At 38.2% G+C, this 18,689-nt stretch overlaps 2 long non-coding RNA genes across 4 annotated transcripts in view; both read right to left on the minus strand.

Annotated features, from left to right (window-relative positions):
• The window catches only part of LOC131507367 (uncharacterized), a 61,329-nt gene extending 55,423 nt beyond the window's left edge, over positions 1-5,906 (minus strand). For both annotated transcript variants that reach the window (XR_009259469.1, XR_009259470.1), the window contains exons 1-2: positions 5,756-5,906; positions 3,637-3,739 (exon numbers count right to left, since the gene is read on the minus strand). This is a non-coding gene — a long non-coding RNA (uncharacterized LOC131507367). The remainder of the gene's footprint in view (positions 1-3,636; positions 3,740-5,755) is intronic.
• Positions 5,907-6,460: 554 nt separating this feature from the next.
• LOC131507366 (uncharacterized) overlaps positions 6,461-18,689 on the minus strand; it is a 139,907-nt gene continuing 127,678 nt past the window's right edge. For both annotated transcript variants that reach the window (XR_009259468.1, XR_009259467.1), the window contains exons 5-6: positions 13,177-13,275; positions 6,461-6,541 (exon numbers count right to left, since the gene is read on the minus strand). This is a non-coding gene — a long non-coding RNA (uncharacterized LOC131507366). The remainder of the gene's footprint in view (positions 6,542-13,176; positions 13,276-18,689) is intronic.

Genomic DNA, 18,689 nt, shown 5'->3' on the forward strand with positions numbered 1-18,689 from the left:
TCACCTAAACAATATTTCATAAGGAAAGCTCTCGTGTACTTATAGCTTTTTAAAAAATGTCCCCTATGGTAATCAGTTTTCCAAAATCTTCATTCTTTAACTCATTCTAGATATGGCAAATTCTTAACTACAATTAAAATTTTTGAATTTTTATATTAACTTTTTAACAATTTTAATGTTTATTTTTGAGAGAGAGTGAGCAGGAAGGGGTAGAGAGAGAGGGACATATAGGATTTGAAGTGGGCTCCTCACTGAGAGTGGAGGGCCCAATGCAGGGCTTGAACTCATGAACTGTGAGATCATGACCTAAGCCAAAGTCGGACACTCAACTGACTGAGCCATCCAGGTGTCCCTATATTAACTTTTTTTTTATTAACTTGTTTTATTTTTTTTTTAATTTACATCCAAATTAGCATATAGTGCAACAATGATTTCAGGAGTAGATTCCTTAGGGCCCCTTACCCATTTAGCCCATCCCCCCTCCCACAACCCCTCCTGTAACCCTCAGTTTGTTTCCCATATTTATGAGTCTCTTCTGTTTTGTCCCTCTCCCTGTTTTTATATTGTTTCCCTTCCATTACATTCATCTGTTTTGTCTCTTAAAGTCTTCATATGAGTGAAGTCATATGATTTTTGTCTTTCTCTGACTAATTTCACTTAGCATAATACCCTCCAGTTCCATCCACGTAGTTGCAAATGGCAAGATTTCATTCTTTTTGATTGCTGAGTAATACTCCATTGTATATACCATACTGCATCTTCTTTATCCATTCATCCATCAATGGATGTTTGGGCTTTTCCAGACTTTGGCTATTGTTGATAGTGCTGCTATAAACATGGAGGTGCATGTGTCCCTTCAAAACAGCATACCTGTATCCCTTGGATAAATGCCTAGTAGTGCAATTGCTGGGTGGTAGGGTTGTTCTATTTTTAGTTTCGTGAGGGACCTCCATACTGTTTTCCAGAGTGGCTGCACCAGTTTGCATTCCCACCAGCAGTGCAAAAAAGCATCCTCACCAACATCTGTTGTTGCCTGAGTTGTTAATGTTAGCCATTCTCACAGGTGTAAAGTGGTATCTCATTATGGTTTTGATTTGTATTTCCCTGATGATGAGTGATGTTGAGCATTTTTTCATGTGTCTGTTGGCCATCTGGATGTCTTCTTTGGAGAAGTGTCTTTTCATGTCTTTGGCCTATTTCTTCACTGGGTTATTTGTTTTTTGGATGTTGAGTTTGATAAGTTCTTTATAGATTTTGAATACTAACCCTTTATCTGATATGTCATTTGCAAATATCTTCTCCCATTCTGTCAGTTGCCTTTTAGTTTTGCTGATTGTTTCCTTCACTGTGCAGAAGCTTTTTATTTTGATGAGGTCCCAATAGTTCATTTTGGCTTTTGTTTCCCTTGCCTCTGGAGACGTGTTGAGTAAGAAGTTGCTGCAGCCAAGATCAAAGAGGTTTTTACCTGCTTTCTCCTCGAGGATTTTGATGGCTTCCTGTCTTACATTTAAGTCTTTCATCCATTTTGAGTTTATTTTTGTGTATGGTGTAAGAAAGTGGTCCAGGTTCATTCTTCTGCAGGTTGCTGTCCAGTTTTCCCAGCACCACTTGCTGAAAAGACTGTCTTTATTCCACTGGATATTCTTTCCTGCTTTGTCAAAGGTTAGTTGGCCATACGTTTGTGGGTCCATTTCTGGGTTTTCTATTCTGTTCCATTGATTTGAGTGTCTGTTCTTGTGCCAGTACCACACTGTCTTGATGATTACAGCTTTGTAATATAGCTTGAAGTCCGGGATTGTGATGCCTCCTGCTTTGGTTTTCTTTTTCAAGTTTGCTTTGGCTATTCGGGGTCTCTTCTGGTTCCATACAAGGTTTGGGATTGTTTGTTCTAGCTCTGTGAAGAATGCTGGTGTTATTTTGATAGGGATTGCATTGAATATGTAGATTGCTTTGGGTAGTATTGGCATTTTAACAATATTTGTTCATCCTATCCAGGAGCATGGAATCTTTTTCCATTTTTTGCTGTCTTCTTCAATTTCTTTCATAAGCTTTCTATAGTTTTCAGTGTATAGATTTTTCACCTCTTTGGTTAGATTTATTCCTGGGTATTTTATGGTTTTTGGTGCAACTGTAAATGGGATCGATTCCTTGATTTCTCTTTCTGTTGCTTCATTGTTGGTATATAGGAATGCAACCGATTTCTGTGCATTGATTTTATATCCTGCAACTTTGCTGAATTCATGAGTCAATTCCAGCAGTTTTTTGGTGGAATCTTTTGGGTTTTCCATATAGAGTATCATGTCATCTGCGGAGAGTGAAAATTTGACCTCCTCCCGGCCAATTTGGATGCCCCCTATATTAACTTTTAATTGAGATATTCATATATAATGAAATCATTCACACTAAGTCTATAGTTTAATAACTTTTGGTAATTACACATACCACCACCACAATCAAGGCACAGAACAGTTCCCTTACCTTTCATGCTGCCCCTTTGCAGCCAGTCCGAACCCCGACTTCACCTCTAACCCCAGGTAACCATTAATCTCTTGTTAGTCAATGTAATTTGGAATTTTTTGAATTTATTTTGTAGAATTTGTTTTATTATCCAAAAGTGAAAATGAGAAGTCTTTTGTTACCTTTTGGAATTCGGACAGGCAGATTGATAAATATGCAATGCTACTTATTATTCAGTGTTTCCACCATATGATTCAATAGCAGTCCCTTGCAGCCAAATAATAAAAATGTACAGCCCAACACACTTTCAGAAGACAACATCCTTGGGACTTACTTGTTTACGATATGCCCATTGGCTTCCCCTATCACATGCTCTGTCATGGTGTTGAATAGAAGAGCTCCTTCCACTTTGTGTCTAAAATACTATCAAAATTGAGTTAAAAGAAATAAATAGGGGAGCTTAGGGGGAGATCCTCCAAATTTGCTCTGGGATGTATAGAAAAACTATTGTCTTCATTGATGACAATAGTTAGGGATGGATCAACACATGTGACTCTGTGTGTCTGTATGTGTGCTTGTGTGTATGTGGGGGAGGGTCACTACAGGGAGCTACGACAAGGATTCATTGCACTGATAAAAATTCCCTTTCCTCCTCCCTCATCACAGAGCTGTGACAAGGGATCACAGTAAATCCAAGCTTGGGAAATGAGCTGTGTCAGCCCTCCAGTCAGTGGGCACTGCAACAGGAGGCTGTCAAAGCCCCCGAGACCAGGTAAGTTACCCATCCCTTTCAAACCCAATTGTAATTTGTTCTTCCCATATTGCAGCGAGAGGAAAAGTTGTCAGGAAGGGATTTGCCACAGGGCTTTGGGCATGCACAGTAGTGGTTGGTGGCTTTGTATTAGGGCACCGTAATGGCAGTCGACAGGGAAATTGCTGAACCAGCACGAGTGCAAAGGGCACAAGTAATATCATGCCACTGTATGCTTCCTTGAAAGAGAGAGAAGGCAGCTGTTTATGCTCCTGGAGAACCAAATAACTAGGGGCAGAGGCAGATGGTGCCAGTACAGGAGCAAGGCGTGAGAAGCAAGCGTCTTCTGACTTCAAGTGAAGGTCATTGTGTGGAGATTTGCTAATACTCAAAGCACTGTCTCCCAGAAATCTTCATGGAAATCATACCCTTTTGTCAGCAGCACTGCCAGTGTCAACAACATCCCATCCTGATTAAAGCATTCATCTTTTCCTTTAATGGTTCAGCAAATATTTTGTGAGTACCTGCTCTCTGCAAGGCAAAATATAGGGGTCAAGAGATGAGCGCCACATCCAATGGTTGTGTTTTGCCAGGCAGACCTATAATATTATAATAATATAAAATAATAATATGAAATATTATTTGCCTTCACTTTCCCTTTCCCTTTTCCTTCCCTTGCCTGCTGCAACATTATTCCATTTCCCTTTCTCCCATCTTTACCTTTCCTAAGAACCTTCACCATAGCTCCTACTCATGATGTGTTCTAGACCAGCACTGTCCAAAAGAACATCGGGCAAGGCTGGAAATGTTCTATTTCTGCGCTATCCAATAGACTAGTCCTTACCCACATTTGACTACTGAGTAATACTGAAACACTGAATTTTTAATTTTATTTCATTTTAATTCCTTCAAATTTAAGTAGCCACAGGGGGCTAGTGGCTGCTGCACTGAACATTACTGTTCTGAACATTTTCTATTTCCCTGTCTTTGCCTGTGCCCCAACACTCACCTTGTCTATCTTTCTTCTAAGCAGCAATGAGTTAATATGTTAACTTGAAGCATTAAGGAGTATTTCAGTGAATACACAATACTCTCGGGTATGGGATTAGATGGCATCCCCTCCCCCCGACAAATTCATGCCTTTCCTAGAACCTCAGATTGTGATCTTATTTGGAAATAAGTTTATTGAAGATGTAATTAATTAAGATGAAGTTATACTGGAGTGGAGAGAGCCCTCAATCACATATGACTGGTGTCCTTAAAAGAAGAGGAGAAAACATAAAAATAGATAAACAAACAAACAAACAAAAGAGAGAGAGAACACCATGTGATGACTGAGGCTAAGACTGGAGTGATGTATCTACAAAGCAAGAAACACCAAGATTTGTGGGGCAACACCAGAAGCTAACAGAAAGCATGGAACATATTCTCCTCTAGAGTCTTCAGAAAGAGTATGGCCATGCTCACACCTTGATTTCAGACTTCTATTCTCTAGAGACAATGAATTGTTGTTGTTTTAGAACCCCTAATTTATGGTAATTTGTCACAGCCACCCCAGGAAACTAATCACTTAGGATGGCTCACTTGCCTTCAACCTTGTATCATTTAATAAGGGCGTTACGGCCTTAAATTTGACACCAAAGCGTAATGGCAAAAGTGTAAGACTCATGGTAGAGTGACCAGCAGTCAGGATACTTAAGAAAATTGAAGGCCAGATGGTGCCTTGCTAAAATGAGAGCTTCCCATTTCTTCCCTTCTAGGTTTTCTTTCTAACCAGACTTTACCTCAGAAGTCTGTTTTGCATAGTGTAAGACTTCTTTTTGAATAAAACATGTGACTTAAGTCTTAGAAGGAAGCCTGGCTTCTGTCTGCAGCCCATTACTGAGCTAGGCCGTGATGATCACATTAAGAAAATAAAGCATTATTCATCCAGAGAAAAAACATGACAAGCAATGATGTATTATTCCTAAAATGTAACATTCCTGAAACATCTTTCCTAAAATCCATGGAAATACATACACACATATGTGTATGGATATTATCTGCAAGCACAAATGTGTGTATAAATGTGGGTAGGTATGAGTGTATACTATACGTGTGCATCGTGGAAGTGAAATCTATTTTCCCTTAATGACTGAGTGTTCCTTTAGGGAAGCTGGAATCCCATAATGACTCCTGGAGAGTGAACAACAGACCTACCTCTCAAAGAAACAGCTTTTCATAAGTTAAGTATATATTGAAGTCAACTTTGAGGACACGATCAAGATGAACTAGAAATGACCCAACAGATAGTCAAAGGTCTGAAGACCCACATTTCTACACCCTACCTCTACCCCTGTTGAGGAGGCCAAAAATTTAGAGAAAACCCATATCCAGCATACCACAGTCTGCTCCTCTCCTACAGAGCCTTGGATTATTTCCATAAACATATGTTGACCATAATATTCAATCAGATATGTCCATTTCATAGGTTTTCAACATTCAGGAAATACAGAATATTTTGCAGACAAGGTTTTTGTTGTTGTTTGTTTGTTTGTTTGTTTTTACCTTCGGGAGATCTCAGGAACTAGTGACCGGCTCTTTAGATTCACTTGAGTGAACATACCTGGTGAGGGAAACCAGACATTTACCAGAACCCACATAAGTAGGTTGAGGAAGCCAGTAGAAACCTCTCTCAGGAGACCACACTTAGACTAAAGAAACAGCTGCTTTTATTATACAGGTACACCTGGGAGAGGCAGTGAAGGAATGAAAACCTTTTCCTAAGGCAGGAAAGACCTTATTAGACCATAACTGATGGGCTCCAAGAAAGGTTGCAGAGAATGCCACTGCATCTCAGAGGGTTTCATGGCGTTCCCATAAATTTCACTGATGACATTGATCCCAGGCCTGGAGTGAACCTTTGTGGGAGCTGCGTTGTTAGGCTTCAGTGGATTCCTTCTCTTTTCCAGAACGCTTTATATCAGCTATAAATTGTTATTGATAAATGTTGGGGCCCAATTCTAGTGTTCTCGGAGCTTGTACAGCCCGAAAACATCCCACATTGTGCTAAGGACTGAAAAAGAACAGATCATCTGACAGGTTTGTCCACATCTATTGGGAGCTTGACAAGGAGCAGGGTATTCAGTCTCCCAGGATAAAAGATCATCTATCCACATAGCTGATACACATTTGCCCCACACAGCACTTCTATTTCAACCCTCTGATAACCATCAGCATGCTCTACAAGGGAGCTTGGGCTTTGTTACTTGCCTGTTTTTGGTGAGTTTCGAGCTTTGGGGGTTCAGTGCCCAGTCGTTCTGCTATTATCAGACTCCTATTGGGGATCTGCCACTGACCAGAAAAGAGATTTTCATGAGAACAACTGTACTGTAGACTGAGAAATACCTATAATTCTAGTTGGAGGTGCAGGGATGTGATAAAGAATTATATGAAGAAAGTGAATACAAGGTAGACAATCTTATTTCCTAGAAGGCCCTGATTTTTATTCAGAAGGCAATGTCTATCGATTCTGTATAAAGACAGGGCAACTTTTCCTTTATTGTGTGTGACTAAGATATATAAGGCTCTTTTCGTGCATGTTTCAACACTACGACTGCAAAGGAGAACCAATGCACTCCAAATAGATGGATCTCAGTGCCGTGCAGACGATGGTGAAGATGTGCACGGGGATGATGTGTTTATTTAGCAGGACCCTGGTCAACATTCTGCTTTAATAGCTTTTCTTTACTTACTGAGGCTTTGGCTGTGAATTAGGCATTTGGCCTCTGAAGTCCTATTTTCCAACAAATATACCTTTCTCTCTCCAATCCACATGAGGGGGCACATTTTTAAGTCAGTAAATTTAAAAATTCCCCATTTTCATTACTTGGATTTATTTAACTTATCACTCTTCCCTAAAACCTTTTAACTTCTGTCATCGAAAATCTAAATCACAGATTTGAAAATACTGGGACCATGTTGTAGATACAACTGAGCTATTTTAGGACTTAAAATGGGGTACGGCGCACAACCATGATATTACAATGTATATTAAAGTGTATTTCGTGTTTTAAAATCTTTTTATCGGAGAGAATCATACACATGGTAATATAGATAACAACAGAAGGAATTTAGAATTTCCTGCTTGGAAAACACTAGTAATCATTATTTTGCTCCTTAAAATATGTGAATGTTTTGATTTTGGAATTTGACTTCCAGAATGTTTTAATATATCATATAATGCTCTACCACTCTTAGCTTGGCATTTCAAAAAGTAATAGGGTATCTAAGATTGCTTAATAAGCATCTCAATTATTTATTAAGATTAATGGAGATGTATGCACAGTTTAAGAACAAATTGAAATTACTTATTATACTTGAATTTATGATTGCACAGCTCTGAAGGCAGAATAATCACAAGTCAAGCACCACAACTTAAAAGTGTAGGGAATAATATATTAACAGCTGATCTTACAAATAAACTAAGGAGTAGTATAAACAGTGGTTAAGAGCAAGAATCAGGACACCAGAGACATCCAGATTTGAACCTTTGTTCTGCCACCTAGTGGCTGTGTGAGGTAGAGCCTCAGTTTTCTAATGCATAAAATGGGGATAATAACACCTCCCAGAGGTGTGTGAGAGTCAAATAAAATAAGCTATGTAATGTACTTATCATGGTGTATAACACATAGCAAATACTTAGTATTTTGTAGCTCACATTTTTCCAATATTCATGATAAAAATATAACATTTAAGAGTATCTCTAGGTATACAAACTAAACTTCAGGGACTAATGGATGATGAAACAAACAGCTTAGCCAGAATCCGTGGAAGCTACGGAAGTGAGGAATGACCAACCACAGAGGAGGGCATAGCAACAGGACCAGTTGGACGGTGGGGGCTAAAATGACAAACCATCCATGGAATGCCACACACATATTGCAAACTTTTGCTCCTCAAACCACTTTGATTTTAGCAGGCAAGATTTTCAAAATTCAGTGAAGGTTTTTGTTACAATTGCCAAAATAAAGCGGATCAATCTTTCTTACCAAATTCTTTCCTTCACTCTTAATATAGGGAACATGACTTCACCATCCCTCCCCAAAAGTGCACTAACTTTGGAGGAATGTTGAAAAAGGTGGATGAGAAATATCTTAGCTGAAAATGTGGGTTCACTTTGGTAAAGAAAGTTATGAGTGCAAACAGCTGCCATTTTTTTTTAAGAATACCCAAGCAACCTTTTAATGACCTAGACTTGGAAACTGTTTCCTACAAGGATAACAAATTACCTCCTGAGGTCAACCCAGTTTTTTAATTCTAACCCTGCCTGACTCAACGTGGCATTTAGTGCATGCAATTTCCATAACACTGCCACTCGCACCAATACAGCTTTCTCGATCTTCTTTAAATCCCCTTATCCTTACTGTGGCTGTTATTTCTCAAGATTTTGTCCTTGGTCTCAACTGTATTACTAATAACCTCCCAGGGAAATCTTAACCATGCCAGTCACTTCAACTTGTATCTCTATGTTGACAAGCCCCAAATATGTAGTTCCTTTTCCTCAACTCCAAATACATATTCTTAATTTTCTTTTGACCTCTGTATCTAGAATACTGGCACTGTGTGGGAAAAAAAATAGTCTCTTGTTATTGTTGATGTTAACTTTATTGTCTAGTGTATTGTTATGGAATTATCATACTTTGAAGAAAGATGGTCAATAACCATAGTCCTAACAACCAGCCATGACTGAGGAGAATCTCCCAGACAGGAAACCAGAACTCCAGGGAGAAGAATTTTTTTCTGGTCTTTGAACCAGGAAAAAAAAAAAAAGTGTTACCAAGAAGCAGTTCTTGGGTGGTGGAAATTACAATGGCGTCCACCAGGTAAATATAAGTTAGCAGCTAGAAAAACAAGAGTCAGAAAAATTTTAACTGAAGGTCCACCTGCCCTCTATGACTAGAGGTAGGTATCTTAGAAGACAAAGTATATATTGAAGCAAAATCTACAACTAGGGAACAAGTTAGCAGTGATGGGATGAAAACTCCTTCTTTTTAACTCAACTTTCTAAGTTCTCTTTATTTCCTTTTGTCTTTAGTATTTAGTAACCCTGATTTTTAAAACCAAGACTTTCTCATCTTGATTAGAGGTAACCAAGAATAAGAGTTTGTTCATGCTTGGGTGGCAGATTTTACAGGCGCTCTTGGCCTATAAAGTGGCAGAGAAGTTCAGCATGATAAGGTCAAGTCAACTCTATGAGTCAGGTCAACTCCATGAGAAGGTAAAACTCAAGGTGAAGTCTGTGCCCCAAATTCTTCTTTCAGTTCTCATAGCTGCTAAAGACCTGGGAGGTTCTGGATTAAAGTTACATTAAAGAGCTTTTTCTTTTACATCGAACATTCAAAACATCCAAAAGAGAACCTATTTGCTGCTGCTGGTTACCAGTTCCCCAAAATCTGTATTTCATGTCTCTGTTAATACTGTTACATGGCTTCTGTGAATTTGATTTCTCATTTGTAAAATTTCAGTCTCAGTACTTGACCTAACTACTTCTCAGGATTTACCCTGTGTAGGTCAGGACTTAATCTGTGCTCTTTCAACCATGTCACTCCAGTATTTTCAAAAGCAACAATCCGGTTCAAATATATTTTTTCATTGGGTTCTTCAAGAGTCTCTAAAAGTATTCCAGCTCTACCTCTCCACTCTCTTTTACCATTATATAACAATGAACAGCTTGTTTTTATTCTCATTACATGTATTCCATCCTTCTAAATTTCTAGTCAGCTGTCATAAATTCATGGAGCATAAAACATATGCCTTCCTTTAAATATAGTTTCTTGTTTACATGGTCTTGATAAATTAGTGCTGATTGACCCTCTACATGCCTTTTTCAAGTCCAAATGCTTAATTTTAAAGTATTTAAAGACAGGGTCCATATTACCTTATTTGTATTACCAGCCAACTCTTACTCAAAATAAACTTAAAATTTCCTAACATTTCTGTATTTGTGCCTTCATAGACCTAAGATATGTATTCTAATTCTCTAATAAATTGCTAACAGAGAGTTAGGTAGGATTAATGAGAGTCACTTCCTGGGCTCTAGAGAAGGAGGAGATAGTCTATAAATGTAAATACTACAAAAAATTTTCTTGTTGCAATTATGGCTAAGTTAGCCTTTGTATCTGTGCTCCTAATGTAATGTAAAGCATACAAAGAAATAAAAGTAGCTCCTTTATGTGAGTTCATAATATAATTTGCTTATTAAAAGAGAACACAGCAAGTAGAGGAAGTTTTCTTATCCCTCCAGAACCTTTAAACCTACACTATGCCCAGAATACCCAGACACTCACACACACACACACACACACACACACACACACACACACAGTATTGATTTCCAGAATTTCTCCATGGATGCCAAAAATAATAAACAAAAAATAAATCAAAAGCAACAGCCTCCTTCCATTATGTATTAAATATCTTCCCCGTGAAGTTAGGACAAATAGAGATGTATATAGAGAGCAATGGAAACATAAATCTAGTGTCGTAGTAATCGATTTCTGCCTTGTTCCTTTATTTCTAGTAAATAATGATCTTCAGATCTTTCATGGTGGCACTATAGTAAAAGTCAGCCCCAAGATCTCGGGAAGTGTTTCATCTTTGATAGAGCCAATGATGCTGCTTCCTCTCCAAAATCATTACACTCACTCATTTTTTGTTGCAGAGTAGAAACAATATTTAGTAGAATCAGAAGAAATTGACAAAGGATATTCACTTTAAAAAATCTCTGCCCAGTTATGTATATGATTAATAGAACACTTTATGTGGTTCTTTCTATGTTGAACCAAAAAGATTTCTCTAGAAAATGTGGTCCCTGCATATTACCATTTAGTTATTAAAATGAAAATAAAACATTGAAATCACCAGAAAAAAAAAAAGAAAAGTCTTAAATATTAAGTAGACCTGTCCAGAGCTGAAATTCGGTGCAAGCTGAAAGTCTCATCAAACAAGATAAAAAGGGAAATAATTTAATCTGCTTAGATATGTGAATTCACTAAGCAAAGACTACTACTGCAATCTTATACAGACCTCCTCCACGTTCCTTCCCATTGCTCATTTCTCAGTAAAGTTCATAGGATGATGCATGATCAAGCCAGATCATTAGATTTTAGAGCACAGAGGAAGATGTCGATTTATTTACAAGATAAACAATTGAGGTTGAATTCTGAGTCTGACACTTAATTATCTATATGCTTTGAAAAAAAAATCATGTAACCTTTCTATATAATTAGGTAGCACAAAGATAATAGATGAGAAGTAATAGATAACTGTCAAGCACCTGTTTAAAACATGCATTTTGTACATGTTGGTTTGCAACCAAGACACTTTCTGGGATCTAGCAGAAGAGATTCCAAGAGGGAAGGCGAGAAAGCAACATGATGCAGAGGTTAAGAGTTTGACAGTGCAAAGCAAGTCCTGTAACTTGAGCCTTTCCTATCATTATCATTATCATTATCATTATCATTATCATTATTCTCATTTATTTGCTGCTATTGTTGCTGTTATTTCCAAAGGCAAAAATCTCGCGAAGTTGGCACCATGTCCTCAATGGCCCAGTCTCCAAAACTCATACATATTTTAATAAATCCAATTATTTCAGTGAATCACTCTAAGTCACACTCATGCTTTGTTCCAGCCCCTCAGCTGAGGATACACACCTTGTATAAAGGACTATATTTCTCTGACCCAGAGCTGCAGGAGCTGAGTTTTTGCAGGACCTTGTAGGTGGATGTCAAAAATAAAATAAATGCTGAATGAATCTTATAGAGAAATCAATTGTGTCAACCACAGATTTTCTGGGTCAGCAGGTTGGATATAATAGAAGTAGTGACAGATGCCTGTGATGATGACTCTTGTAGTCACCAATCAAGCCAGTTACAAATACAGTGTTTAAAAGAAGCTGATACCCTACAACCAAAAAATTTAGAAGAAACTATGTATTTCATGCAAACAATTAAATCTGTGATGTCATTAATGAAGAGCCCTCACATTCCTCCAACATTCTTCTCCTGTAAAATGACACCCCTCACCTTTGGGTAATTGTACCATAGAGTCTACTGAAGCCCGTGGACCCAACGATACATTAATACCAGTTTGAAGAGTTTTTTTTTTCTTTTAATGAAATCTTGATATCAGTGCCTCACATTCCCACTTAACCCGATGGTCATTGTGTGAAAGAGATGCTGCCAGTGACAATTCAATTTGCTTTTTCAAGAATTTGCAAATGTAGGCAAAGTCAACTGGGAATGGTGCATCCTTTACGCAACTTTTACATTAAGAAGTGAGCTCTATTGGATTACCATCATAGAGACAAGAACAGTAAAAACTAAAAATGACATGTTACCTAATCATTACTTTGACAATAATTGTCACGAACAGAGTTTCTTTATAGATTTTGGATGTAGCCTTTGAAACAAAAAAGACTGTGTCGGCCTGAGCTAAAAGGATTTTTAAAAATTTAATCTTTAAGAGAAGCTCCTGAGATACAGGCTAAAAGAGTTTATAAAGGTCATAAAAAAATTAACTTATCTTGCTGACTGAAGCTTTTTTAATGCACTCTAAGTTACAAAGGAATCGCATCTGGAGCCTTTAGGCCAATGGTCTACTATATTTTTCTCTCATTAGTAAGGACAGCAAAAATCTGCATTTGGATTTTTACCACCGCAATCATCTCTGATTCATTAGTCTTCGTGATTGAATATGAGGAGAGCATGGAGCCAGTGGCGTAGGAATATTTCGTACTTATCTCATTTGCTCACACAGCAGTTCAGGAGGCAGCCAGAATCGTGAGTGGAAATGGGCCTGCTAGTGGGGCTAAACACGGTTCAGAGACAGACTGACAGACTTCTATCAGGTCTGTCTGGAAGAAATAAATATAATAAAAGGTCTTTAAGGCAAAGACTATTACTTATGTAAAGTGAAATTCATACCTCTCTTCACATGCGGCATCAAAAACAAAACGGGAGAGGCCTCTGCAGATGTCTTGGTCACGGGGTGGAGCTCATTAAGGAGAGCTGGATCCAGGATACCTGAGCGAGGGGGATTCCACCTTGTGAATATCAGCTCCCTCAACCACAACGGAGGGGTGAAAAATTGACCCTGTCCACCTCATAGGGGATTGTAAAACACAGATGAAATAACGTTTTCAAGACATTGTATTGTGACCAAACTCCATAAAAACGTTGGGCATTGTCATTATGTTGACCGTGAAGACCATGATTATGCCCAAAAGATAGATATATGAATATAGTTGTATCTTAGTTCAAGTTAACCCAGTAGACGGAGGATTTTCTAAAGTCAGTGTCCATATCTTATCCTTTATCTGCTTAACATCAACGGTGCCAGGCACACAGCAGATGCTTAATAAATACTTTTTAAATGAATAGGTAATGATCATTTTATAAACAGATTAGCTTTAGGAATCTCTTAAGTAAAGCAAAAAAAACCAGTATCTCCCGTGATTAAAAGACAAGCTTCAATTTTTTTAAATCTGTCTACATGATTTGTATTTAAGGAGGGGTTAAAGCATTAACAGTTGGGAAAACAAGAATGAAAGACTGCTGGAGTTTGGTGGCCAAATCCACCACATATCAGCCAATGCATATTACTCAACCATTTTCCTCTTTCGTAATACAGAGGTAGTAATAACATCGACCTCAGTTGTTGACGTCAGCAGTAAAAGAGATCATTCATGCAAAGGGTCTAACATAGAGCCTGGGACATGGTAGATTCTTAATAAAAGCTGCAATTGATCTTTTAACTTCAGTTGTCCTTCTTGTTGCTCATTCGACTCATCACTGTTAAAACATGGGCTTCAGCAAAGGGAGTTTCTCAGACAATTCTGTGAATAAGTGGGCTAGATGGGATGTCTGACGTCACAGAGACACTCTCTCCTGAGAACCCGGCTTTATTATTTTTTTAAGCTTTTTTTTAAAATATGAAATTTATTGTCAAATTGGTTTCCATACAACACCCAGTACTGATCCCAACAGGTACCCTCCTCAGTGCCCATCACCCACCCTTCTCTCCCTCCCACCCCCCATCAACCCTCAGTTTATTCTCAGTTTTTAAGAGTCTCTTATGGTTTGCCTCCCTCCCTCTCTTTTTTTTTCCCCTTCCCCTCCCTCATAGTCTTCTGTTAAGTTTCTCAGGATCCACATAAGAGTGGCTTTAATTGCTATCTTTTGGCTCCTTCTTAGGACTGACCCAATGAACACTTGTCAGGCCTGTTCAAAAAAAAAAGAGAGAGAGAGAGAGAGATCCTTTAACCCACTGGCACTACAGTTTAGGCATTTCGTCTCATGCTAAAATCTTCTCTTTGCTGGGATTTTGACTGCACTGCCTCCCTCAACTTAAATTATTTTTCAAATTAAAAAACTTCCAATAAGCCAACCTTGAACAAGGAGGTCATGTGGGGTGCTTCTCTGAAGTAAATTGCATTCTTGTCATTTGTATTCATCACAACATCCCCTAACAACTGAAAATATGGTGTGGCTGAACCACAGAAAGTACTTTTTGTCAACAAGAAAATCTAGCATCATTTGCTTAGCAACTTTTTTGTTTGGAGATCTTGCTAGGGTTTTTATTCACTTTGGCTAAACTCTGATTGGATTAGAGGTTCATGGCATCCTTATTATTTAATACAACTCATCTCACATAGAGGTCACTCTCTTCTACCCTTTTTAATCATGATGATGACAACTGAGAATTGACATCGTGCACTATTGTGTACTGTCAAATGCATAACAAATGCCTTAATCAGGCTTAAATAGCTTGAGAACCACAACTATTTATTGCGGGTCAGAGGCAAATTTCTGGAGCTGGCAAGTGAAGATGTGAGGACACTGATTTGAAAATGCCCTGCCCCAAATGATATCACCCAATTTGATCAAACAGTTGCTGCTTCCTTTTATATGAAACCGTGTCTCTTTTACAGTAGCAATAACCTGGATCAAATACTCCAGGCAGAGGCATTAACTAGAATTAACCACCAGATTATACTAGCTATTTTATTGGTTTCATAAATTTACCAAATCAGAAACTTGGCAGACAAATTAAAATAGGCCAGTTCCTCAATAGGTTGAGGAAACTTAAGAGAGAACAAGGGCCTCTGTTGCACCTGTTTAGCGATGAGCAGACTACCAACTGCACCAGACTTCTAAGAGCAGAGAAGAAATGTTCAAAATGGAGTCCTCTTTCCTTCCACAGCCACTGTTTCCAGTTCCCATGCTTCTCCCAGACGAGAAGTAACACTCTTTAAGGCTGGTCTGAGTCAAATGTTAGAAAACGACATCCTAATGACACTAAAGTTTCACTTTGTGTTTCCCATTAAAACAGACTTATTTCAAATTCAGAAGGCAGCGATCATAAGCAGCACATTCCACGTTGGCTGACAGGTAGGATTAACTACATAAGACTTTCTAAACTGAAAGGGAGCTTGTTGCTCCTTAACACTTTCAAAGCAAATTCTTTGTGTCTGCTCTAAGCACGCCAAGGTGGGAGGGCATTTATTTCCGCAGCAGGAGTCCTGTGGCAACACTCAATCTCTCCGACTTCACATTTATTACGCTAAATGACCGATGCACAGTTAATCACTTGGCCTGAGAGTTGGTGTGGGGGGTGGGGGAGAAGCACAGGTTTTCTCTGTATGAGTATTGACAGGCTGGCTTAGGGATCAGCCTGCTTGGTGTTTCAGTCAATTAGAAAACACCTTATCCATGAAGTGGACTGACTGTACTTTCAAAATAAACTTGGATTGGACTAGATGCTGCTCTTTTCCAATAATCCTTAAATCATGATCAACGAGGTCAATGTACCTGAAATTATCCATTTTCTCTATTTGGGACATGCTAAACTCTGACTCTCTGTGATGATTTCTAAAAATATTAGTGGATTAATCAGAATGAGAAATGCCAAAAACTTTTATGCTGATTTTATAACCACAGCAACCTTTTTGAAACATTTTATTTCTCTTCTTTCCCTCATTTCAGAAGAAGTCACTCAACTTTACCCAAATTACTCTGTGGAATGGGTAGCCTACAATAGCAGGTGATTTCAAATTACATTCTGAGCTAAGGTAAAAGATATGAAGCAACTATATTACATTCTGTTTTACAAAAGCATTGATCTTTTTAAGATAAAAATAATGTCAAGTTTTTGAGTTTTTATTGTGAATGCCTATGGTTTTTCTGTTCAAAACCTCAGCAAGTTTCCCTCAACCCTTGTCGGGTCCCTGGATGGGTGTAAAAAGTGCACTTGACAAAGACAGATTAACAGGAGAAAAGCATATCAATGAATTTAACATAAATTTTATATGGCATGGGAGCTTTCACAAAATAATAATAATAATAGTAATAATAATAACCCCAAAAGACAAACCTGAGTATTCTATGCTGAGTTTGATGAAAAGTGGAAGAATAAATATGATACGTTAAGAAGTATGAGGTAATGGTAGTAATAGGGGAAATTTAGCAAGGCCTGTTTGTTCTTCTTGGCGGTCCTATGTCTTCAGAAATAAGGGTTCAGGTATAGGAAGGGCACCTCTCACATTGGTCTGTTTCATTGGAAAGGTGAAGAAGGGAGAGGTCACAGTTACCTTCCTGCTTCTGCATTTTGTCAAACTCTCTCAGCTTAAATACTCAGTATGGTAAAGTGTCATGTTCTGGGGTACCCTGTACTGAACGCTATCAACCTTCACTTCTTGCTCACCAATCTGCCAAGTCTTGTGGATTCTACTTGTATAATACCCTGTCCTTTCTAGTCTATTCCCACTGCTACTGTCCTGGTTTAGGTCTTCATTACTTCTCTCCAGGGCCAACTGGTTTCCTTAATACCAGTCTTTCTGCTCTTTAATCGACTTTACATGCTATGATCACATTAATCTTCCTAAAGCATAGATTAGATCATGTCATTTCTTTGCTCAAAAATCTTTAATGGCTCCATATTGCTTAATTTTAAAAGTCTAAACTGCTTAGTCCAGGGTTCAGTGACCATCCCCCAGCCCATCTACCTTTCCAATCTTATATGCCTCTACTTGTCTTCATTCATTCACTTGTTCAGTAACATGGAATCAGTCACTATTCATTACTCATGGTCTCTTGGTGGAATTTCCCCTTTCCAAGTGTTTGACCGTGCCCACCCCACCACCCCCCACATGGGATTTCCCTTTCCTGCCCCTATTTATTTTGCATGGCCAAGTTCTACTGCTCAGCTTTCCCTAATTTCCTCCAGTTAAAAATAATGTATCCTTCTCATGCCACGTAGAACTGTATCTATATATCTTATGACACTTTTACTTTGTACAATAGTTCTGCATATCTCATATGCCTTTTTAACATTTACATAAATTCCTTGAAAGTAGAATCTAACTCATGTTTACTTCCCCTCATAGTACCTATCACAGAGACTGGCATATTGTATTCTTTTAATAAATATCTATTGATGAATTCCATTCACAAATAAGTGGATGAATCCTAATTTACTATCCTTAAACAATCATAAATTTATTTTTTCAGACACCTGCTTTCACCTATTCAGATCTTGAAGCATTCCAAATTCTAACAGATGTTTGTGGACAGCTGGGAGAAATTACACTGCAGATACCAAATCATCAGTTTAGCCCTCAGGCTCACATCTTCACCTGGTTATGTGTTCCAGACAGCTGTGCCTTCTTGGAAATGCACTTGGCTTTAGGAGCAAGCTCTGTTTGTAATACCTCTATAGCATTCCAGAATAAACATGACAGGCCTTGATGTAGAGTAGAATAAGTGTGAGTCTGTGATCTATTTATGTTCTTTGGGGACTTACAGTGGACTCATTTTGCATTTGTAAAAATGCTTCTAATCTTAGGGCCTCCCTCAATTTCATATCACAGTAATTTTACTTTTAGTAAAGATAGTTCAGGTACCCTGTGATGAGGAAAATACAAGTAAGGAAAACGTACAACTCAGCATATGCTGGAGGCCAGAAACGAGACCAAATGATGCATATTTAGGCTCACTCTTCCTGAATTGGATGCATGTTCTGCTTCTGAATGTGTATTAACTTTGGCTATTCCATCACTTTTAAGACTTATCTGCTCAGAAACTGTTCTTAGTATCCTTTTGGGACTATGGCCAGAGGTAGAACATTAGTGAATATCCATGTAACCTAATCTCCCATGGTGTATTTTATTCCATGCCCTTTGTTTTGTTTCTTTCCACCTGATTACTCACATGTAACCCTTGCTGTACTCTATGCTGGGTCGGTGTAGATGGAGGGAAAAAAAAAAAAGAAACATGCCCATGATTGTCACGAGTAGACACCAGTTTATAAATAGTACTGGTTTGACTGTGCACTGGTTTTCTGAATACAGGAAGGTCAAGAAAAACATTTTCCTTTGAAATGAAAAAAGGAGGTTAAAACAAGAGTTTTAATAACAGGCTTGACACAGAGCAGTGTAATA

The sequence above is a fragment of the Neofelis nebulosa genome, chromosome 3 (assembly GCF_028018385.1).
Source record: "Neofelis nebulosa isolate mNeoNeb1 chromosome 3, mNeoNeb1.pri, whole genome shotgun sequence".
NCBI classification, from domain to species: Eukaryota; Metazoa; Chordata; class Mammalia; order Carnivora; family Felidae; genus Neofelis; species Neofelis nebulosa.